The sequence below is a fragment of the Triturus cristatus genome, chromosome 7 (assembly GCF_964204655.1).
Source record: "Triturus cristatus chromosome 7, aTriCri1.1, whole genome shotgun sequence".
In the NCBI taxonomy this organism is placed as follows: domain Eukaryota; kingdom Metazoa; phylum Chordata; class Amphibia; order Caudata; family Salamandridae; genus Triturus; species Triturus cristatus.
In genome coordinates this window covers 199,926,029-199,950,272 of record NC_140590.1, presented here as the reverse complement: position 1 = coordinate 199,950,272, position 24,244 = coordinate 199,926,029, and the positions used below count along the sequence as shown (strand labels likewise).

Here is a 24,244-nt window from a genome sequence, read left to right as displayed (position 1 = left end):
TTAGAGTAAAAGACCATGTGGAATATGGCACAATGCAGATGAAATGAGTGGCAAGCAACCGGTTAGCACTGCCTGGAGAAGCTGTAGCATCCTACTAACAAATGTTGAAATAAAAATAGAAGACGCAAATAAATGAAAGGGGAACTATAAGAGGAGAACATTAAAAAATGAAGTACTGGCCAAGCTGCCCTAATACTAAACGTTCTCTCATTTTTAGGTGGATATATCCACATGATTAGGAAAAGCCATTATTCGCAGGGCAAAGGAGCCACTACCTGATGGAGATTGAGCCATTCCACCCATGAAGTTTTCTGCGATTGATGGAAGTACAGTATAACTGAAACTCAGACCGATCAATGACATAGAGTGGACCCAAAGGTTCTATATGAATATGTATGTATATACGTGGGTGTGTGCATTATTTATATATATACAAATGCATTTAAATATATGGGTGTATGTTTATTTCAGGATCCTAGCAGAGATTTAAGAAGACATTCTATAAATAATCTTTACAGTGTAAATCTTCTCTCCCTAAGTTTTCTCAGTGGCTGTAATCAACACCAAAATCATTCCCTACAAAGGGAATCAGACAGGTGTGTTCCAAATACAGATTTTTAGGCTTTATTACAGATAAAGAATAATCTACCCTTAAATGTTTGTTGATTTTTACATATGTATTTAAAAACCAATTTGTGAAGCCTACTGTTTTTATCATAGCTTTTCATAAGAAATAAGTAAGATTTATGGCAATATAACTATTTTTTTAAATGATCCAATCAGGCCTGTGGAGTTATCAATGATTGATTACAATAACCAATTGAGTTCTCCTGTACTGAGCATAAGCTTTTCCACAAGGTAGCCTCAGGCATACTGTCATAAAATTGCATAGCATTCAAAATTACTTTGGCAAAGTAAAATGTTATCTCTCCTAGGAGAGCCTAACAAGGATTCTGATATTACAAATCCTCTATACTTGTGAAATTTCTATATAACACAATATGTAGGCTTTTTTTGTGTTTCATCATTTTTTATTAAGAGTTTGGTACAAAATAGGTGCGACATTCTTGCAAACTTCTTCCATGACAAAATTGGCAAAATCTACAGAAACTTCAAATACAGGTTGAGGAAACCAACTTCTTCAAACAACACAACTGAATGGAGCCAGCCCACTCCACAGGACAATGCCTCCATCATGAACTATGTCCAGAACTGGAACACCAACCAGCTCATGTCTTCAGTAAGGAGCTCATTACGATGATGTACGGAAGGCCGTCCGTGCTGGTGGCGGAAAGCGCTGCAGGTGCGGTCATTGTGACCACCAAATTACAATGGTCCTACAGAGGCCATTTCCGTCTGTTGTGATCATTCAGGCTCTGCGTGTTTTTTTGCATACCCAAGGTTGGCAGACGGAGACAATAGAGCAGGACCAGCGTGCGGAAACACGGTCTGTCTGCCAACCCGATGTTGCAAACAGCCATTCCCACAGCGGAGTAAAAACCACCACGCTGCAGATGGCGGAAACACAACAACAGAGAGGAAGAGCCGATACAGTACCCATTTACACCACCGGAGCCACCATGGATCCTGCGCCACAGGCCATCCAGCTGCACCACCTACTGCACTTCTGGCAGACAAGACGCCGCTACCGCTCAACAGCAGAGGTACGTACTAATCACCTCCACGCATGCAACCCCTGAACAACTACAACTCCCAGCAAGCATGGCGGCACCATGATGAATGTGGCAACCTGCCAAATGCAAAGTGCGAGGCCCGCCCAATCCCCATGAGTGACCCTCGGTGCCCCCGAAGGCAATTGGGCCAATGCCGAGCCCCGCAGTCGCAGAGCGTGCACACCCCAATATCCAAATATGTACGCCGCTGAAGGCTCCCATTGGCTGATGGCTCATTCGCATAGTGTGTGCCACACCGCGGCGACCGGAAGCTGCAACCACAATCCTGCATCATTCAATTGGGGCCAATGGCTGTCATCGTTGTGGATGCCAGCTAACGGGCATGCGAACATATACTGCATGTGCATTGGCAACCTGCAAATTACATCACAACTCACTTTCCTAAAGTGATTGGTGCACCCCATGTGTAATGTTGTGGGGCACGAGGACCCCATGCATATAAAGTAACTGAACAGACACTGCACATGTATAGGAGAACTAGCCCAGGGCACAAGAGTCCAGACCCGTGTGTTTGGTAGGGTCACATGTCTAGTAACAACTGTGCTGGGGGCTGTGTGGTGGGGAAAGCCAGCCCTCTGGGACTGGCTGGTACCTCAGAACAACTAGAACAGTGACCAGCTGGTAACTACACAGTGAAGGTCTGAGAGAGTGTGACCTGTGAGTCAAGTCTTCATACAAATGGTATGTCCATTCCAGCATGGACTGAAATGAGGGAAGAAGTCTAAAAGGACCAAGGTCCCTCACACTGTACCAATGTTGTGTAATGAAACATCTAACCTGTGAACATCGCTTGAATATCCCTTGACACCTGACTGGCGTCTCTTGGCCAGGGGTCATCTTGTGAAGGGCCAGTGATATAGGCAGACAATCAGCGGTGTCCATTGTCTGCAAATCAGACATACTTGTAATCCCAAGCACTCCCAACACAAGTACTGGTGTGGCGTGCAGTGTGCTTACCTGCCATTGACTGTAGATGTTCCCACACACGTAATAGGAGTGCACATGTGGAACAAATAAACATAGCTCTCATTGGCCATTGGCAGCCATGTGGGCATGCATACACAATTCATGTGCATTTGTGCCTCATTCAGGTGAACATTGCAATGTCTCTTATGCAAAATTCCCACACACTCATGCAGGACTGACCCCCTAATGTCCATATGTGTCTGTCCCCCGTGCCGTATATCCATGTTGCGTTGCCCAGATGACACTCACTGCCCTCATCCCATAATGTTGTTGTGATTAGGGGGATTAAAGTTTGTGGCCGTGCAGTGACAGCAGCTACATGCAACTCAACACTGATACTGGGAAACACAAGTGCTGTGCCATCTAACCACAGGGCAGCTCATCCGTGATGTAGCAGTGTACTACACGCCATACACATTGACCTCATTGGGTGTTGCAGTGTCAGTATGGCGAGTGAGTGAATAAAAACAATGTCTGAATGCAGGTCACATGTTCATTTCACGTGACCATGAGTCCTCTCTATGTTGTGGTTGTGTGTGTGTCTAGGTAAGCTGTTCACCACATCTCATCTATAACTCAGCTCATGCTTGTGTACCCTGACAAACATAGGAGGACACCATCCATCCTATGAACTGTCCGTGACCTGGTGACGATGAAGGACATCAAAAAAATCCAGAAATTCCACTTTGATCGCTGTACACTATGGAACCTATGTATCCAGTTGAAGCCCCATGTCAAGCCCAAAAGAAAATATCCGACTGCATTGTCTGCTACAGTGAAGGTTATGGCTGCACTGCATTTTTCCGCTACTGGGTCTTTCCAGTACACCGTGGCCAGCACCGGTAGAATGTCACAACCCATGATCAGCATGGTGGTGCATGACGTCCTGTCAGCCATGATGCTTTACAAGGACAGACATGTCCACTTCCCGAGGAGGGATGAATTGGCAGATGTGAAGGGAAAGTTCCATGACCTGGGAGGACGCCGGTTCTAGCGGGTGGTCCGGTTGGGCCAGTCTCAGTCAAACATTATCTGTGGCCCTGGCAGTGAAGGCACGAAAGCCAGTAGTAAATGGCCACATTCATGTGAAACGTACCTCCAAATGTTGATCATCTTCCTGTACTGGGAGTTGCGGATGTGGGCAAGAGGCCTCTACCACAGGCACCCACAATCGCACATCTCCATTCAGAAAGGTGTGCTGTGTCCCCACCTACTTGTACAGCTAAAATATGGGCATGGAGAAGGGGACAAATCCTCTCTTCTGCACCAGGTAACCTTAACTTTAATGCTCAGTGGATATCTCCTTTTTAATTCCACAGAGAGAAGAAACGTTTATTTCCCTGGATTCACCTTACCTGGCCACTGCAGCTGCTTATCAGTTTGGGCAGTAAGTAAGAACCAAGCAGGTGAGAGAATGTCCAGCTATTTGTTCATCATAAATAATAAAAATGTCCAGATAACTGGAAAATATTGATCCTGCCAATCCTTTGTCTGTTGGTAGTATTGAAATGCTGATAAACTGCATTTGATGCGGATAGCTCAGAGGGTCACTGCCTTTGTAACAGAGATACTTGGTTAACTTTCAGTTCAGAAGTTACAATCCCATTATAGGACAGGGACCTAGGAACTGTCATCAAAGAGCTGCATGAGAACCCAAATTAATAGTCACAACGTAGCCTCATTTGTGGGTTGTAACATAGTCATAACTTCCCCATTCTTCCATCATTCGAATGCCATAAAGCGCCATACAGAGTTTGTTAGGGCAGATAAACACCTTATCTGCAAAGCCAACCCCTAACCACTGGGGTGTGCATAAAATCCTGAGTCAGTGCTTCCCCAGACCAAACGCCCTTAAAAATACTGCTTACCAGTATTGATGACATGTGACTCACACACCTTGTAATTCTCATTGGCTTTCGTGACATTCCCTGTAGACTGATGTACTTACATACTTGCATGATTGATTGTCTCTGTACAATGTGTGCATGATGTGAAGTACTTTCACACCCTACATTAATATCAGTAGCGCTAAACAAAAAATGAAATGCACATGAGAGCATGGCTATGGAGAGATGAGGGGTGCTGCAGGAGGGTGGCAGTGACGGAATCTGAGGAGGAGGACATGAGTGAGAGCGTGAGAAGTGTCACTTTGCCTGATACTCCCACCTCAGGAAGTCTCCTCCTCCCATCAGGAGGACCGTTTGTAGGGGAGTAGGATCTGCTTCACATGTTTAACCCCATATTTTGCTGGTGTTTCAGTGTTTTTCGACTTTAGTCTGGCTGGGACCCTGCTATTCAGGGCCCCAGCCTAGCTGCTTCCTCTCTAAATTGATTGCATGTACTTTAGGAACACTCCAGATTGGATCCTATGGTACCCTTGTGAGTCCCTAGTATATGGTATATATACCCAGGGCTGAGGTACCCCAGAGGCCTACCAGGGGCTGAATCATGTATTATGCCATCCCTGGAAAGCCACCCAAAATGTCACCACAGGTGTGCTACTGCAGTCTGGGTAAGGTGGTGCGTGCACCCCTTACTGAGGTATAAATTCACTATACCTCACCTACCACTGCACATACAAATCTATCAGTCACTCCTATGGCAAGCCTTAACAATCCTGAAGGCAGAGTGCTTGGTTATATGTGAGAGGGTGCCCAGGCATGAGCTGAGTCCCTCTGCAGCCTTCAAAATCTCTTCTCCGGCGTTGTCAGTGGTGCAGCCTGACCATATACTCTTAAGTGCATTATATCTTAATGCTAACTTTGGACTCACTGCACGGAAACATGTTTGGCCCGATTCATGGAACTAACTTAAGACAAAATCCTAAACTTACTACCATTTTGGTATTCACAGGAGTCCTAACTTTGCTACTCCTAAACTGAGAAAAATCCTAACTTTAAGACTTTTGGTATTCACAGAAGGCATTTAGGAGTCCTAAAGTTAGAAGTCCTAACTTCTGTGAATACCGGAATGAGTAAGTGCCTTCTGTGAATACCAAAATGAGTAAGTGCCTTCTGTGAATACCAAAATGGTAGTAAGTTTAGGATTTTGTCTTAAGTTAGTTCTATGAATCAGGCCCGATGTGTTTGGTGTCAAACACCTTGGAATCATACCCCCACATCAGTTCTTGATGTGAGGATATGATCCCACCCTTCTAGAGGGAGAGACATGGCAGTACTGGTATACCCAGTAGAAATCTAACAGAGCCCTGGCATCACAAAATGGATGCTGCAGCCACAGACTCGGGTCTGGCCTCCTGCTGCTGACCGAAGCTCCGGAAGGAGAGGCCTGGACAATAGGCTTCCTATCACAGGGAGGTGTAACCACCTCCCAGACAGGCTTATGTCTATTGGGGCTGGGTGGGAGCACTCTCTGAGTGCTTTGAAGTCCTGCACTGGGGACACATTTGGTGTCCCTGTGCATAGTCCAGCTCAAACTGGTTCAGAGGCTTCCAGCCCCTGCTCTGGTGTGAAACTGGACAAAGGAAATGGGTGTAGCCACCCCTCTTTCCAAACACTCCCATAGGTGGGTCCCTAGAGTTAGTCCGACCCATTCCTTAGGTATAAGTAAGGAACCTCTGTAACCAGGACTTTAGATATCCCTGGATGAGACTCTGAAGCTGAATCCTGGAACTTTGACACTCTACTAACAAGTAGAGGACTGAAGAAATCTCCCTTGGGGTCAGGGAGTGACTCTCCTGCTTGGCAGGCACAAACAAATTATTTTGCCAGTCTGTATCGCTGAAGCTCCCGCCAGACTCTGAAGTATTTGCAGCCCAGGAAGAAAATTTCCAGACATCTCAGAGGCCGTCCCGAGTACCCAGCAAAGCTGAGACCCTCAGCCCTCGTGAGTAGCGTGGAACCAGAACTCTTGGTGGACGTGCACTTATGCAAGTGCATTGACTTCTCAACGTCTCTTGAAGTCGTGCTTGGGCACACTTGTAGCCCACACCACAAGCACAGAATCCATTGAAGATTGTCTGCCTAGTCACCCCGAGTGACCCGTGGGCCACCATTTTGTGTTTTGTCTTGAGTTCCCTTCCTCAATCTTTGGTCCGTTGACTTGTGGGTCCCTGAGGGGGTAACTTTGATTTTCTTTGGGCTTTCCTGGTTGCTCCAGATATGCCCTGACTCCTAACCAAGTGGTGAGTCCCTCAGGCCTTGCTGGACTGCACTGAAGCATCTTTCTCTTTTCTGTGTGAGTTGCAGTTGCCAAGGCTTGTTGTGTCCAATCCGGGCACTGATGCTGCAGCACTCGACATCCTTTGTGGGACAGCTCAAATCCAGCTCCTAAGTGTCCTCAAGACCTCCTGGTCCTCGTGGCTGAAGAGTCAAACTTCCCCTCCTTCACCTGAAATCACCAGACGTCGGTGGACATCTGCCTATTGCCTTCCTGGTCAATGGCTAGTGACCCAGACTCTGTCCCCTCTGCTTTCAGGTTCTTCTCATCTTTGATCCAGGCTTAGATCTCTTCGGATACTTCGCATCTTCCCGGCAGCAGCACTTCTTTGCCAGCTCCCATTGAAAATGACGACGCGACTTGACACCATTTGACACCTATGCAACCGGCTTCCCTGGGTGAGGTAACATGAGTACTCTGGTGTTCCCATGGGTGTTGGCCCAAGAACTTCCTATGTCCCAAAGGGTTTGGTCCTGATTCAATTCTAAGTGTCCCTAATCTTTAAAGATCTAACCGCGACTTTCCCCATAGAAGCTAACGAGAGCTTGCGGCTGTGTTCTCATACTGCATACGGCCCCCGTGGGTCCTCTGTGTTACTACCTTGGGTGGTTCCTTGGGGTCCCAGCGATTCGACAGGCTCTAGGCCTTGAGTCTAGTTAAGTCGTGGTTCTTATACCACTATTTTAGTGTATGGTTTGGCTCGCCCCTAGGGCCTGATGTGTATTTGTGCTATTTTATTGTCATATTTAAAGTGTAACTTATGTGTTTTGACGCTAACCTCATAAAGAGACTTGGAGAGTGTGTTTAGTAATAAATACTTTATATATATACCTGGTGTGGTTGTCTTTCATTTAGGCACTCAAGAGATTATAGACTGGTAAAACAAGCTGCTTTACATTCCTTCAAGACTTAGCCTGAAGGCTGCTCTCCATAGCTACCACTAGGATAGCTTTCAATAAAGGTTGTCTTTAACCTATAACCAATAAGGGGTTGTTTGGACTGGTACAGGGTGCCCACTATAATTAGTGGACAGCATATACCGGCCAACTTCTCACATTGTTGTGCAGCATGTGGGATTCCAGATTGCTATTCTTTTACCAGATAATCTCAATTGAGTGACTAACTGAAAACCACTAAAGGTACCCTAGGTACATATAAAACAAGCTTTAGAATACAGTAAGTTCTACTGAACTAAGAGTTGTGTGTTAAGGGCTTAGCACACCCATTCTACAATTCAAGAGAGTTTAGTAGGCTACACTAGAGTAGGTAGTGCAATACACCACACCTCACTAGTAATGTCTTCAAGGCCAGGATCCAGTGGGTCCCTGCCAGAAACCAATGGGCTTCCAGTTTCCAAGTGTGATAACCTCCCATTCATGGAACTGAGAGCATTATGCACAGCTAGGAAACTGAGGACAGGCAAAAGTCCAACCACCCAGCATCTCATAGAGGTACTCAGGCTGGATGATCTCAGAAGACCTATAGGGTCTGAAGGGGTAGGCAGAGTGGGTGGGACAGAGCATGAGGAAGGGCCCGGGGGTGAAATTCCTAATGACTGACCTCTAATGCTGACCAGGAAGATGACAATGATCTTGACCTGGAAAATCCAGCTCCCCTGGAAGATGAGGGGGAAGGCCACACTGGCCCCCTCTTTGTCCCTCCAGGAAGAGTTGGTGGTGGGCCTAGAATGTCTAGATCTCCATCAGTGGAGTCTAACCATTCCAGTTCATCTATAGGGACCTCTATCTCTTCTCATAGGAGGGAAGCCTCTCAGGAGAGGAGGGAGAGACTGCTTAAGTATGAGGAAGCTCAGCTTGAAATCAGAAAGAAGTAGGTAGCCCTAGATAGGAGACCCTAGTGCTCTACAGATCTAGAAAAAAGTTGGGACTAGAGTCCCATGGTGGCAGCAACATCCCTAGAGATAGGGAGAGGTGTCATGACCATAGAAACCTGAATAAGATTGTCCCTCCCTACCAGAGTGGGGATGACATCCACAGATGGATAACTGTACTGGAAAGGGCCTGTAAAGTTCAAAGGGTCCCCCAGGAACAGTGGGCAGCAATCTTATGGCTCTCCTTTGCAGACACATGTAGAGATAAGCTCCTCATTGTTAGAAAGGAGGAGGTAGATGATTACAACAGTCTGAACAGTGCCTTGATTGAAGGGTTTGGTCTAACTACTGAGCAATACAGGTTAAAGTTCAGGGATACCCAAAAAGCACAGAAAGAAGACTGGGTAGACTTTGTAGATTGTGCTAATAAGGCTCTGGTGGGTTGGTTACTTGGCAGCAAAGTACCTGACTTCAAAGGATTGTACAATTTGATTATGAGGGAGCAGATCCTTAATAACTGTCAAAATCAGCTGTTTCACCAGTACCTGGTGGACTCAGATCCACCCTCTCCCCAAGAATTGGGAAATAAGGCAGACAAGTGGGTCAAAACCAGGGTGAGGCAATGGTACAGAACCAAGGTGATGAACCCAAGAAGCAAGATCCTGAAAACTCTGACAAGGGTGGGGAGAAAGGTAAACACCAAAAGTCTTCACAAGGGCCCCAAAAATCTTATTCAGGTGGGTACTCACAGTCTAACAAGGGGAAAGGCCAAAAGAAACTATGGTGCAAAATCTGTAAGCTGAAAACTCACTGGACAAGTGACTGCACCAAGTCCAAAGAATCAACTCCAGCCACCATTGTCCCTAAGGCAACTGTTCCTCCTAGTACAGCTACAATTGGTGGTGGTAATGTTCAGAATAAGGGTGTAGTAGGGTTGACCCTGGGTTCTGAAATGGACCCTGGCCTAATCAGAGTTCCAACTCAGGCTGTCCTAGTCTGTGATGGAGGCATAGATATGTCCTCCTTTGTGAGTCCCAGTAACTTGGGCAAATACAGACAGCAGCCTTTGATAAATGGAAAAGAGGCTTTGGCATTCAGGGACACAGGAACAAGTGTCACAATAGTGACAAAAGATCTTGTGGATCCTTGGCAGATTATACTTGGTGAAATGTACCAAGTGACCAATGCTAGCACTGTTAGAACAGACCTTTCTCTGGCAGTTGTTAACTTCTCCTAGGGAGGGGTTACTGTCCTTAAGTAGGTTGTGGTAAGTGCAGACCTACCAGTACAGTGCTTGCTTGGCAATGATCTAGAAACTTCAGCTTGTCTGAAGTGGCGCTCAGGACACATGCAGAAATGTTAGGGATCCCTGTGCATGTCTTTGCTTTGACTAGGTCACAGGCCAAAATATCTAAAACGGAAGAGGCCCTGCATTCTGGAATAATGGGCCAAGTGCCTCCCAAGAGGAGGAGCAGTAAGGTTAAGGCAGTGCCTTCCCACCTGACTCAGAATACAGATCAGTCTGCTCAGGGAGATAATCTTGAGCCTGAATAAGGAACTGTCCCAGAGGAGCTTGAACCTGACCAGGTTGAGTTCTTGAGGACAGGGGTCCCTTTCAGGACTCATCTGAGCCAGGAGCAGAAAACGCGCTCCTCTCTTGAACCCCTCAGAAAGCAAGCTGCTGATGAGGCTGCTGGGAATGCTAGTGACATCAATAACATTCATTTGGATGATGGACTCCTTTACTCAGAGAGTAGAGATCCCAAGCCTGGTGCACCCAGGAAGTTGGTTATACCTCTGAAGTTTAGGGGTTTCCTATTGACACTAGCCCATGATATTCCCATAGAAGGACACCTGGGCCAGAACAAGACTTAGGACAGAATTGTCCCTCACTTTCACTTGCTCCACATGTCTGAAGACACTATGGAGTTTTGTCGCTCCTGTCTGACCTGCCAAGCCAGTGGCAAGGCAGGTGGAACCACAAAGGCCCCCCTGATACCACTACCTGTGGTCGGGGTTCCCTTTGAGAGGGTTGGGATTGACATTGTTGGTCCCATGGATCTTCAGGCTGCATCTGGGCACAGATTTATCCTGGTGGTGGTGCACCATGCCACTAGGTACCCAGAGGCCATTCCCCTTAGGACCACTATAGCACCTGTGGTGACAAGAGCTCTCTTGGGTATATGCTCAAGTGTAGGCTTCCCTAAGGAGGTAGTATCTGACAGAGAGGCAAACCTTACGTCAAGTTACGTAACTGCTATGTGGAAGGAGTGTGGAGTGATTTACAAATTCACCACACCCTATCACCCACAATGCAATGGTTTAGTTGAAAGATTCAACAAAACCTTAAAGGGAATGATCAAAGGTCTCCCAGAAAAGCTTAGGCGCAGATGGGACATCCTTATGCCCTGCCTTTTGTTTGTCTATAGGGAGGTGCTACAAAAGGGGGTTGGTTACAGCCCTTTAGAACTTTTGTTTGGCCATCCTGTTAGGGGTCCTTTGTGTCTGGTGAAGGAGGGATGGGAGCTACCTCTCAAATCCCCTAAACAGGACATAGTGGACAATGTACTTGGTCTCTGCTCCAGGATGGCTGAGTACATGAAGAAGGCAACTAAAAACCACGAGGCTAGCCATGAATTGCAAAAGGCCTGCTAAGGTTATATTTGGGGGTCTCTAGTTGGCATAGGTAGGTACCTGTGACAAATAGGGACCCTTGCATCTAGTCAGGGTAAGGGAGTACACTCCTAAAATAACCCCTGCTCACCCCCTTGGTAGCTTGGCACGAGCAGACAGACTTATCTCAGAGGCAGTGTGTAAAGCATTTGTGAACACATACAGTAATCCAGTGACAACACTACAGATGGACACCACACAGTTGTATATTACAAATACGTTTTCTTTATATAGATTTAACACAAGACCAAAAACAACACAAATCCACAATACTGTTACTTTAAAATGGTAGAATTTAGCTTAGTTCTCTTTAGATCTTAAATGCGACACTTTGAGTCAATGTACCATAAGATGCGACACGCAGGGCAACGAAAGTGTTACAGGGAAGGTGATGTGGTAGGTCTTTACACGCAAAGGCGGTGATGCGTTGAAGATCTGTTGCAAAGAAACAAAGATGGCGTCTTCTTGTTGATGCGACACGCTTCTCCGATGTCACAGCCTAGCAGAGGCAGGTTTGGATGGTTAGACAAGAAAATACCTACTTTCTAAAAGTGGAATTTTCAAACACAGAATGTTAAAACCAACTTCACTGAAAGATGAATTTTATCATTCTGAGTTCAGGCATACTAAACTCGTATTTCTACCATGTTCCCTGAGTCAGTTAGGATTATAAGGTGTAATAACCACAATGCCCATTCTGGCCTATGGAGAACAGGTAGCCTTGCATCAGTGATAAACGAAAATGGCAGTAAATCACTATTAGGACATGCCACACACATCAGGGCTTGTCCTAAATTATTCTAACAATGCACCCGGCTCTTGGGCCTACCATAGGGGTGTCTGATATGAAGAAAAGGGAAGGTTTAGGGACTGGCAAGTGGGAGCAATTGCCCAGTCAGCATGGCAGTACCAGACTGCACACAGGCACTGCAATGGCAGGCCTTAGACACACTTTTACAGGCTGCTTCTGTGGGTGACACAACCAGTGCAGCAAGCCCACCAGCAGCATTTGGATTACCAGCCCTGGGCACTCCTGGTGCACTGTAATAGGATCTGACAGGTAAACCAAGCCAGCCAATCATGGAATCCAATCATGGAATTACTAATTCATAGCTAATTTTGGCAGTTGGGGAGTCATATAGGGCCTGTATCCATCTTAAATACCGGCCCTTAAAACCAAACGCCCTCATTACAGCCCAAAGGTGATCCCACCCGACCCGGTCGAATGCCTTTTCGGCGTCTAAAAGTATCATACCGAGTCGGGTGGAATTAGTCGCTGCTACATCAAAAGCAGTAATTGCCATATTAACATGGGCTGTAGTGTCCCTGCCAGTAATAAATCTATGTTGTTGTTGATTAACTAACTTAGGCATATAAGGAGCCAGTCGGAGTGCAAGAATTTTAGAGAATACTTTGGCGTCTGCATTGATGAGTGAGATAGGCCTGTAAGAGCAGCACTCATCAGCAGGTTTATTTTTTTTGAGAAAAAACACGATCTTAGCAGAATTCCAAGAGTTTGGAGCCTTCCCTGTTACACCAATCGAGTTAATTACTAAACAGAGAAGGGGAAGTATTTCATCAATGCAGATTTTATAGAGTTCTATAGGGAGTGTGTCTTCTCCTGCCGCCTTACCAGACGGAAGAGAAGTAATTGCCGTTCTGATTTCGGTAGTGGTAAAATTCTCCCCTAATTGTCCATTATGTTCGATTTCTCTATTATTAGAAACATTGTTACCTATGTATGCTTGGATATTGTGAACGTAGGGTTATTTTCCGGAGTGTATAAATGACTATAATAATTAACAAATTGCTCCATGATATGTATGGGGTGAACGTAAATGATGTTATTAGGTCCCTTAATAGATTTGATTATTTTATTGGCTTTGTCATCCGCAACATTGTAGGCCAAAATCTTGCCAATTTTCTCACCGCTCTCATATTGAGAGATTTTAAATTTATGTAATTTTATACTGGCTCGCTCTCTAAGAATATTTTTGGTAGCAGATCGGAGACTAATTAGTTCTAGTCCTAATTTATCCGTATCTAATGAGCCTTGTATAAGAGCGTCTGCTAGCTCACTTTCTAGCAACAAAATTTTAGACGTAATAATCTTAACCTCTTTTCGACATTTGGAATTTTGTGTGAAGATAAACTGCTGTGTGAATCCTCTTATGCTGGCCTTACAGGCGTCCCATACATGGATTGGGGAAGTAGAATGAAGATTTATATCAATGAATTCAGAGATATGTTCTTTAAGTTGTGGTATAAATTCTAAATCTGAAAGAAGATACCTGGGAAATGAAAATAATCTTATAGCTCGTTTTCTTGAAATTGTGTTAAAAGTAAAAAGAATGGGATTGTGATCTGAGGTGAGTCGTGGGCAAATATCAATAGTGCTGGATTCTAGAATCTTATCAGAGGCCCAAATCATATCTATGCGACAGCATAGTTTGTGAGGTGCGGAATAATACGTATAACCTGTTTTTTTGGGATGTAAAAGTCGCCAAGAATCTTTTAGATTATGTAAACGACCTAGTTCTAAAATAGCCGCGTGTGTCTTCCGCATGCGTTGAAACCCCCCATGTCTAGTAGTATCTAAATCATAGTCAATTATGCAGTTAAAATCGCCCCCGATTAGAAGTTCACCTTCCCATTCCAATAATTCGATGTTTAACCAATCAAAGATGTAAGGATCGTCAGTATTAGATCCGTATACGGAACATATAACATATTTACAGCTTTCCAAATCAATTTGTATGATTATCCATCGGCCCCTCTTATCTACAGCAGTTTTGATAATATTTAGTTTCAGATGTCTTTGTTTTAAGATGGCAACCCCTCTGATAGTGGCGTTTAGAGTTGTACAGGCGATCACCTCATACCCTGATAACCTTAATAAATTCCTATCTTTATAGCAGATGTGTGTTTCAGTGAGTAGAACTAAATGGGGATTGTACATTCTAAGCTCTTCCTGTACTAATCGTCTCTTGTTCTTACAATTGAGGCCAGCGACATTCCAAACTAAGCAGCTGAGTTGATACATTTGAAGAGTATTAGAAGATCAGCTATTCTAGTAATAACGATCATAAATATCAGCTTTTCTTTTTTATTAGTTTCAGTAAGTGTTACTCTTGTGTTGTAATTTTTAACCCCTTCCCAGCTCATGACGGAACCGCTCCGTCATGAGCCACGGTTGCCGTGTGCTCATGACGGAGCGGTTCCGTCATGCCACGACCGTTGGCGGCTGCTCCGCCCACGCGGCGCTGTTTCCCCGCCTGTGCGGGGGGACAGCGCAACTGGGCGGAGTCATGACGGAACCGCTCCGTCATGAGCGCAGCTCAACCGTGGCTCATGACGGAGTGGCTCCATCATGAGCACAGCGCCACCGCGCTGCCCCCCCGCACCCCCAGCGCTGCGGCAGAATTCCCGCCGCAGCGAAGGGGTTAACATTAGTGACCTCCACCCGTGAGCCCCTACTCCCAGCCCCCCCCAACCTGGACCCTCCCCCAAGTCCCTTGGGGGAGAACACCCCCCTATTCCATGCTGCCGTTGTGAGGGCAGCCTTGTTGAGAGGCAGCAGCGGGTAATTCCCTCTATCTCCCCCCACTCCGCTTGTTGAGAAAAAAAAAAACCCATACAGTGCATGTGCAAATAAAAATGTAAAAAGGGAGAAGTTAAAGAGCCTAAAAGGGAAACATATATAATAAACATCAAATAGTGAGTTACCATATTAATTATCAGGCCCTAGTCCATACTTCACCCCAGCAAAATTACCAGATATTGCTATTGATCGGCTGAAACCCTAAGGCGAATAGTCATATAAGTGAGAGCATTGTCGGTAATTTCTTAACCAAATTTCGATAGCGCTGCCTCAGCTTCCTTAACATCGGTGAAAGTATACGTATGACCCCCCTTCATTACCTTTAAACGGACAGGTTCCTGCAGGAATACCTGCCCACCCAGAGATTTGAAAGGGTCAATAAATTGTCGTAGCTTCCAGCACTTTTCCATAGTGGCCTTGCTCAAATCGGATCTAACAAAGAAAGTAACATTATCAAATTTAATAGGGGAGTGAGGCTTGGCCTTAAGAGATATCGCTTGCCTTAGTAGATAATTGCCGAAGTAGATTAGGAAAGGACGGGGAAATCTACTCTCTTTGTTTCTTTGAGTCAGAGGTAACCTATGGACACTTTGCAGCTGAGAGTCCCAGTCCCAATCTGATAGGTCTGGAAAAGCTTTCTGAAAAAGATTGATCATATAGGCCCGCGGATCAGATCCTTCTGAGCCTTCCGCGATGCCAAAAAGTCGGAGATTTTGCCTTCTTTGGCGGTTCTCCATATCTTCGAGCTTGTTTTGAAGGCTTGATATCTGTGTGTCATGTTGGTTTGTTAGAGTCTCGACCCGGGCAGATGATTCCTCAATGTCTGCCACCCTTTGTTGTAGCTCTTCCACTTCTTGAGTGATTATTCCGAATTTATTAGTAGCTTCTACTAAGGACTTCTGCAATTGACAGTTATCTTCTCTGAGCTGTAGAAAGTGTTGTTGTGCTTCATTTCTGTGATCAGTCAAATTTTTTTAAATCTGATCAAATGAAGAGAGATTACATTCTGTGTTCCCAGTGTTCCCAGTATTATCTTGGGCAAGCAAGACTGTTGAGGTAATTGTAGGGGTTAAAGATGAACGTTGGGAGTCCAATTCAGTAGTTATTGCTGCACTTGAAGCAAAAGAGTCAGTTAAGAAGATTGCTGGAGCAGCAGCGGATGACACAGTCGAGACAGGTTGGATTGTTTTACCTCCGGCCGTAGCAGAGCACTCCTTCAGGTGCTCTTCTTCAGTAGGACTAGTGCCTGAAAGGCGTAAGGCCATGCTCTTGACCCCTCCTTTCGCCTGTATCCACCTTCGTAAGGGGCTTTCATCAGTGTTGGTTTTACCGCATGTTTTCAGAACCGAGTTTGATGCGGATAAAATGGAGGTATTAAGAATCTTCCCTTTCTTTATTTTATGTTTTGCCTTTGATTTCCCCCTTTTGGGACCAGATTGTTTCATGGGTGAGCTAGATGTATCTTCTTCTCCAGCCGAGTCTTCATAATCATCAATGAGGCAATCCTCTGTTTCCTTGTGATTCGTTTCGTCTTCGGTTGATTTAGTTTGCATGACCGTGGGGGGCAACGCCAATGTACCCGAACTCATCTCCGTTGGTGCATGCGTCTGGCCAGCCCTTTGTGGGCATTCAGGCGCTTTCAAAGTATCAACCATAGATGCGCCCCCCCCAGCCGATGTAAAAATCTCTAAACATCCTTGTTGGATAAGTTAGGATCTATTTCTCCATTGGCGCTGGAATTGTCTAATTGTTGGTTTAAAATTAGCTCACAGCCAGTTCCAATTACTCCTGATTTAGCTGAAAAGGTGTCTTCCTGATCACTAGAGAGGCCCCCTTTTTGCTTAGTAGAAAAGGTATTGTCCTGATCATTAGAGAGGCCCCCCGTTGGTTTAAGAGACGAGGCTTCGTTGTAAATTAGGAGCATGCCAGTAACGGCGTTGTTTCCTAATGTCAGTATGGAGCCGGACCTGCCCTGTGGATCAGCAGAAAATAAAGAAGCTCGTATAATCTGCTTACCGGGAATCACTGTGATTTTCTCGGTTTTCCCAGCGTGTTCTGTTGTAGCCTCCGAAACCACCAAAGGGGCCATAACTGCTCCTGCTACAATGTTTCCACTGCAGGCTGAGTTCTCGGCAGTAAGACCCTTCCCTGCCCGAGCAGATCTATGCACATTTTTCGGCGCCATAGCGCGAGCATCCAAAACAAGCCGCGTCTTCCCCGCTGAACAGATGCCGGGAGCAGGGCGCACAGCCAGGAGCCGTGGCGGTCCGAGACCAAAGCAGCCAAGTGAAGAGTCCGGTGTTGCTCTGGCTACTCCCGGGGCAATCACAGATCGAGTGAGGAACATCCGCCCACAGCGACCCAACAGGAAACGCAGCATCAGATGGCTGGTCAATGGTGAATATCAGCGGGTAAAGCTTTCTCTGATTCCTTTTTTTTTTAAGTTGAGAAATGGTTTTAAGAGAAGTTCTCCTCCGGGTTTAAACAGACGTTGGCAATTCTCATGCAGCACTATTCTCGCATAGAGTGGGGGAGAGGGAGCATCACACAGCACTGCCGCTCAGTGGCGTCTTCAGCCCGCCATCTTGCTCACTTGCTGGTATGATCTCTCCAGGCTTTAAAATACTTAGGGGCACGCGGCAAGGGTGCCCGCTTTCACCCCTGCTGTTCGCGCTCTTCATGGAGCCATTTATAAACTCACTACAAACCCAACCTCATATTATCCCAATGGAGTTCGGCCCTAACTCCCTGAAAATCACAGCCTATGCTGATGATATTGCCATATACAACACTGATGTAGTAAAAGCTCTTTCAACGATAATTGAAGAATCTAATCTTTTTGGATCAATTTCAGGATACAAATTAAATTTAAATAAAACACAGGTAATATTAAACTACCAATAATTGACTCCTGTCCAAGGTACCTGTCGGGTGGCGACGTATCTAGGTGTTAAAATATCAGCCAAAGTAAGCGACATAAATACCCTCAACTATGATGCTTTATTGAAAGAAGTATCTGGCCTACTTAAAAAATGGCACAAAATACCTTTAAGTCTTGTAGGCCGGATCAATTTAATCAAAATGAAGATACTGCCCAAATTCTTGTATCTATTTAGGTCTATACCCTTACACGTTAATAATTCGTTCTTTAAAAAACTAGACGGGATTTAAGTAGTTATATCTGGGGGTATAAAAAAGCTAAAAGATCGCTTGCTCTGCTTAAACTATCAACTAATAAAGGTGGGTTAAACTTTCCCGACTTTAAACTATATTTTTTAGCAACCTTCCTTGGCCGCCTTCGTAGTCTATTTAACCCCAATAGCCAATATTATTACCACCAATTTATGTTGGGTACTGATTCTAATCGATTCCTCGCAAGAGTAAACGACCCTAACTATTTCAAAAGGGTCAAATTCAAGACCGCGAGAGAGATAGTTGCGATCTGGAAATCTTTATTAATCACATGTAAGAATTCCTTTTTTCATTTAAAGCTATCCTTGTGGGATAAGACCGGGTTACCAGGAATATTTAATGATGGACTTGGAGACGTTTGGGCCAATGCGGGTATTAATTTTCTGGGGGACCTCTATGGTATTCAAGGTTTTTTAGATTTCACAACGCTTAAACTTCTCTTTAATCTAACCGAAGCTATGCGATTCAAATACATGCAAATCCGAGATTATCTGGTTTGCAAGATGAAAATTAACCAAATCTCGGATTCAGACTTATGGACGTGCTTCTACTCGGGCAATCAGAAATCACTAATTAGGAGGGGTTACAAATGTTTAAGTAACTTTAAAGAGGATAACTGTCCAAAAATTGCTTTGAAATGGACAACTAGATTAGGAATTAACATCACCTCTACCAAAATCTCGGCCTCACTCTGTAATATTAACAAAGTGGTACAATCTTCGAGCCTAAGGATTCAGTTATGCAAAACAATTTGCTTTTTATACTATACCACGCTAAGAATATCCAACTGGCCCCAAAATTCTCTACCAAGTGAACGCTCCAAGTGCCCCAAATGCGACCATGTTGCGGCAGACATTACACATATACTTTTTTCATGTCCAGCCCTGTCTGAGTTCTGGGCTGGATTTGAAAATATCTTATTGCAAAAACAAATAGTCTTTGGTTCTCTCTCGCCATTGTCTGTATTATTAGACATACAAGTTTCGAATTGTCTACATAAAGATCTATTAACAATACTATTTTCATGTGCTCGATTGACTATTGCTAGGGCTTGGATATCCCAGACAACTCCACATATTCTGGAATGGTGGTTTTTGACCAATTAAATTTACACTATGGAACGTGCTATTGCCAAAATGAGGGGATTGAAATCAATGAAAAAATTTGATAGAATTTGGGGAACTTTTCTTTAATTTTTCCTTTTACGTCTCTAATGTTTATGTATTTGTATGGCCTACTTGATATCAAATGTATATGCTACTATTATCAGCTAATTTCTTGTTTCTGATTTACTTGTGTTGTCAATAAAAAAACTTAAAAAAAAAAAAAAGGAATTACTAATTCATACATCAATTTACAACAGGGAGAGCATATGCACTTTAGCACTGATCAGCACTGGTAACGTGTCCAGAGTCATAAAACAGCCAACAACAGGTCAAAAAAAATACAGGAGGAAGGCAAATAGTTCAGGGATGACCCTGCAAAAAGGGCCAAGTCCAACACATGGCATGACCAAAAGGCTGTACTGACTGTTTATCAGCCAGGACAGAAAGTGTGGGTGTTATAGCCTGTGGCTCCAGCACCCCTCCAGGACAAATGGAGTGGCACCCATACAATTGTTGAACAGAAAGGGGAGGTCACCTACTTGGTAGACCTTAGAACCCCTAGGAATCGCCACAGGGTACTTCATGTCAACAGACTTAAACCATTTGTTAACAGGGCAGACATGGGCTTGCTCTTGACTACTGATGAAGGACAGGAGGAAGAGAGTGACCTACTCCCTGACCTGCTTTCTCAGAACCCTGATGATGGGTCAGTTGATGGTGTAGCCTTGGCAGGCAGCCTCACTGTCCAGCAGCAAACTGACTGCTGAAACCATCTCAGTCAGTACAGACATATGTTTTCTCTGACTCTAAGTCAGACCACCTGGTGCACTCATGAAGTGGGCACTGGGGGCAGTCTGCCTGTGAACAATAAGATCTACAGGCAACCTGACCATGTCAGGTACTGTATAAGGACAGAAGTCCAAAAGATGTTGGATTTGGGAGTCATTGAACCCTCAGATAGCCCTTGGTCTAGTCCAGTTTTCCTGGTACCTAAACTTCACACCAAAAATGGCAAGCAAGAGATGAGGTTTTGTGTGGATTACAGGGGTCTCAATGCAGTCACTAGGACTGATGCCCATCCCATCCCCAGGGCAAATGAGCTGATAGATACTTTGGTCTCAGCCAAGTATTTAAGCACATTTGACCTGACAGGTGGCTACTGACAGATCAGACTAGCTGATGGTGCAAAGCCAAAAACAGCATTTTCTACCCCTAGTGGGCACTATCAATTTGTGGTAATGCCCTTTGTTTTGAAGAATGCGCCTTCCACTTTCCAAAGGTTGGTGAATCAAGTCCTTACAGGCCTGGAAGACTATAGTGCAGCATATCTTGATGATATTGCTGTCTTTAGCTCCACCTGGGAGGATCGCCTGGTCCACCTGAGGAATGTTTTGGAGGCCCTGCAAAAAGCAGGCCTAACTATCAAGGCAAATGCCAGATAGGACAGAATCAGGTTGTGTACCTGGGCCACCTTGTACGTGGATGCCAGGTTCAACCATTGCAGTGCAAAATCCAGACCATAATGGACTGGGTTGCTCCCACTACCCAGACTCAGGTGAGAGCCTTCTTATGCCTGACTGGGTACTATAAAAGATTTATCAAGGGGTATGGATTAATAGTGACACCCCTGAATGACTTAACCTCTAAGAAAATGCCCAAAAAGGTTCAGTGAACAATTAGCTGTCAAAGGGCATTTGATGACCTGAAGCAGGCCATGTGCACTGCTCCCATTGTGCAAAGTCCTGACTACTCCAAAAAGTTAATTGTCCAGACAGATGCATCTGAGTTGGGAGTAGGGGCTGTACTATCACAGTTGAATGATGAAGGTCAGGATCAACCAGTAGCTTTCATAAGCAGAAGGTTGACCCCCAGAGAGAAACATTGGTCAGCCATTGAGAGGGAGGACTTTGCTGTGGCTTGGGCTCTGAAGAAGTTGAGGCCATACTTGTTTGGTACTCACTTCATTGTTCAGACAGACCATAAGTACCTCTTATGTCTAAAACAGATGAAGGGTGAAAACCCCAAACTTCTCAGGTGGTCCATTTCCCTACAGGGGCTGGACTATACAGTGGAACAGAGACCTGGGAGTAACCATGCCAATGCAGATGGACTCTCCAGATATTTCCACTTAGAACATAAAGACTCAACTGGTCAAGGTAAGTTTAGTGTCCCTGCATATGGGGGGGGTTGTGTAGGAGAGTAGGATCTGCTTCACATGTTTACCCCCAATTGTTGCTGGTGTTTCATTGTTTTTCCACTTTAGTCTGGCTGGGACCCTGCTATTCAGGGCCCCAGCCTAGATGCTTCCTCTCTAAATTGATTGCATGTACATTAGGTACACTCCAGTTTGGATCCTGAGGTACCCTTGTGAGTCCCCAGTATATGGTATACTATGTACCCAGTGCATAGGTACCCCAGAGGCCTACCAGGGGCTGAAGCACGTATTATGCCACCCTTGGAAAGCTATGCCAAATGACACCACAGGTCTGCTACTGCAGCCTGGGTAAGGTGGTGTATACACCCCTTACTGAGGTATAGGATCACTATACCCCACCTATCACTGCACATAGTAACCTATCAATCACCCCTATGGAAGGCCTTATCAATCCTGAAGGCAGGGTGCTTGGTTATATGTGAGAGGGTGCCCAGGCATGAGCTGAGCTCCTCTTCAGCCTTCAGAATCTCTTCCCCGGGGTTGTCAGTGGTGCAGGATAACGTCAGAGTCAGAACAAGTGGGTCTGCCGGAGGAACCGCAACAGGTTTTCTACCACCTGACTAATATCCTGAAGCAAGATGTTCAATTCTAAAACAAGGAACAGATACTATTAGATCTGACTCCTTACATCTAGGGTGGTGAGTACATTATAACCGCCCCAGAATTCACAAGGAGAGCCCAAGATAGCTCCCCCTAATCCCCCTTGGTCCTGACGAAAGCCTCTAGACTCTGCACGAGGCTGAAACATGTAGACCAGACCTTCTAAAGACAATAACCAGTGCATCAGACCAATAACTAGGTCTCCACATGCACGTTCACGATTTTAATTTCCCAAGTCAAAGATCTCAAGAATAAAGAAAAAGAGTTTTGACAGCAGGATTTTTATCTTCAGAATCACCTTCTCACTGAGCACGAGCACACCCTCTTTTTTATCTCTCTGACCACTACTGCAGAACCAGTTGGTCTTCCTCCATGGGGAGGCGAGCATTTGGACAAAAAAAACCCAATGATAATGCTATTACGACACACGAAGGCGGAGAACCAACATATACCGCCCGAGACTTGTGTACGTATATGAGGGTTTTTTAACACCAACTACGTTAAATAAGACCCTGGTACACAGGACAAGTGGTCTATTTCCCCCCCTCCTTGTTGATTTTGTACTAACCATTGGAAGCTGAATAGACCACCGCTTCTTTTTCCCTCCCCCCCATTGATGATTTGTAGTGGTGCAGCCTGACCATATACTCTTAATTACATTATATCTTAAACGGTCAATGCTAACTTTGGACTGGCTGCAAGGAAACATGTTGTGTTTGGTGTCAAACACCTTGGAATCATACCCCCACATCAGTTCTTGATGTGAGGATATGATCTCACCCTTCTAGTGGGAGAGACATGGCAGTACTGGTATACCCGGTAGAAATCTAATAGAGCCCTGGCATCACAAAATGGATGCTACAGACACTGGTCTGGCCTCCTGCTGCTGACCGAAACTCCGGCAGGGAAGGCCTGGGCAATAGGTTTCCTGTCACAGGTAGGTGTAACCACCACCCAGACAGGCTTATGTGTATTGGGGCTGGGTGGGAGCACTCTCTGAGTGCTTTGAAGTCCTGCACTGGGGGCATATTTGGTGTCCCTGTGCATAGTCCAGCTCAAACCGGTTCATAGGCTTCCAGCCCCTGCTCTGGTGCGAAACTGGACAAAGGAAATGGGTGTAGCCACCTCTCTTTCCAAACCCTCCCATAGGTGGGTCCCCAGAGCTAGTCCGACCCATTCCTTAGGTATAAGTAAGGAACCTCTGTAACCAGAACTTTAGATATTCCTGGGTGAAACTCTGAAGCTGAATCCTGGAACTTTGATGCTCAACTAACGACTAGAGAACTGAAGAAATCTCCCTTGGGGTCAAGGAGTGACTCCCCTGCTTGGCAGGCACCAACGAACCATTTTGCCAGTCTGCATCTCTGAAGCTCCTGCTGGACTCCAAAGTATTTGCAGCCCAGGAAGAGTATTTCCAGACATCTCAGAGGCCATCCCGAGTCCCCAGCAAAGCTGAGACCCACAGCCCTCGTGAGTAACTTGGAACCGGAACTCTTGGTCACAGCACACTTTTGCAAGTGCATTGACTTCTCAACATCTTTTGAAGTTGTGCTTAGGCTCACTTGTAGCCCCCTCCTCGATCACAGAATCCTACAAAGATTGTTGGCCTAGTCACCCCGAGTGACCCGTTGGCCACAATTTTGTGTTTCGTCTTGAGGTCCCTTTGGGATCCCTGTTCCGTCGACTCGTGGGCCACTGCGTGGGTAATTTTGATTTTCTTTGGGCTTCCCTGGTTGCTCCAGATGTGCCCTGACTCCCAATCAAGTGGTGAGTCCCTCAGACCTTGCTGGTATGCACCGAAGCATCTTTCTCCTTTCTGCGTGGGTTGCTGTTGCCAAGGCTTGTTGTGTCCAATCTGGGCACCGTGGCTGCAGCCCTCAACATCCTTTGTGGGACAGCTCAAGGCTTCCCTGGGTGAGGTTACACGAGTACTCCAGTGCTCCTGTGGGTGTTGGCCCTAGAACTTCCTAAATCCCAAAGGGTTTGGTCCTGACTCAATTCTAAGTCTTTCTCATCTTTAAAGATCTAATCGCGACTTTCCCCATAGAAGCTAACGGGAGCTTACGGCTGTGTTCTCACACTGCACACAGCCCCCGTGAGTCCCCTGTGTCACTACCTTGGGTGGTTCCTTGGGGTCCCAGTGATTCTACAGGGTCTAGGCCTTGTGTCTAGTTAAGTCGTGGTTCT

General features: G+C 45.5%; 1 protein-coding gene across 2 annotated transcripts in view; it reads right to left on the bottom strand.

Annotated features, from left to right (window-relative positions):
• LOC146809211 (putative methyltransferase DDB_G0268948) overlaps window positions 1-24,244 on the bottom strand; it is a 469,094-nt gene that overhangs the window by 131,828 nt on the left and 313,022 nt on the right. The gene's annotated exons all lie outside the window — the stretch shown is intronic.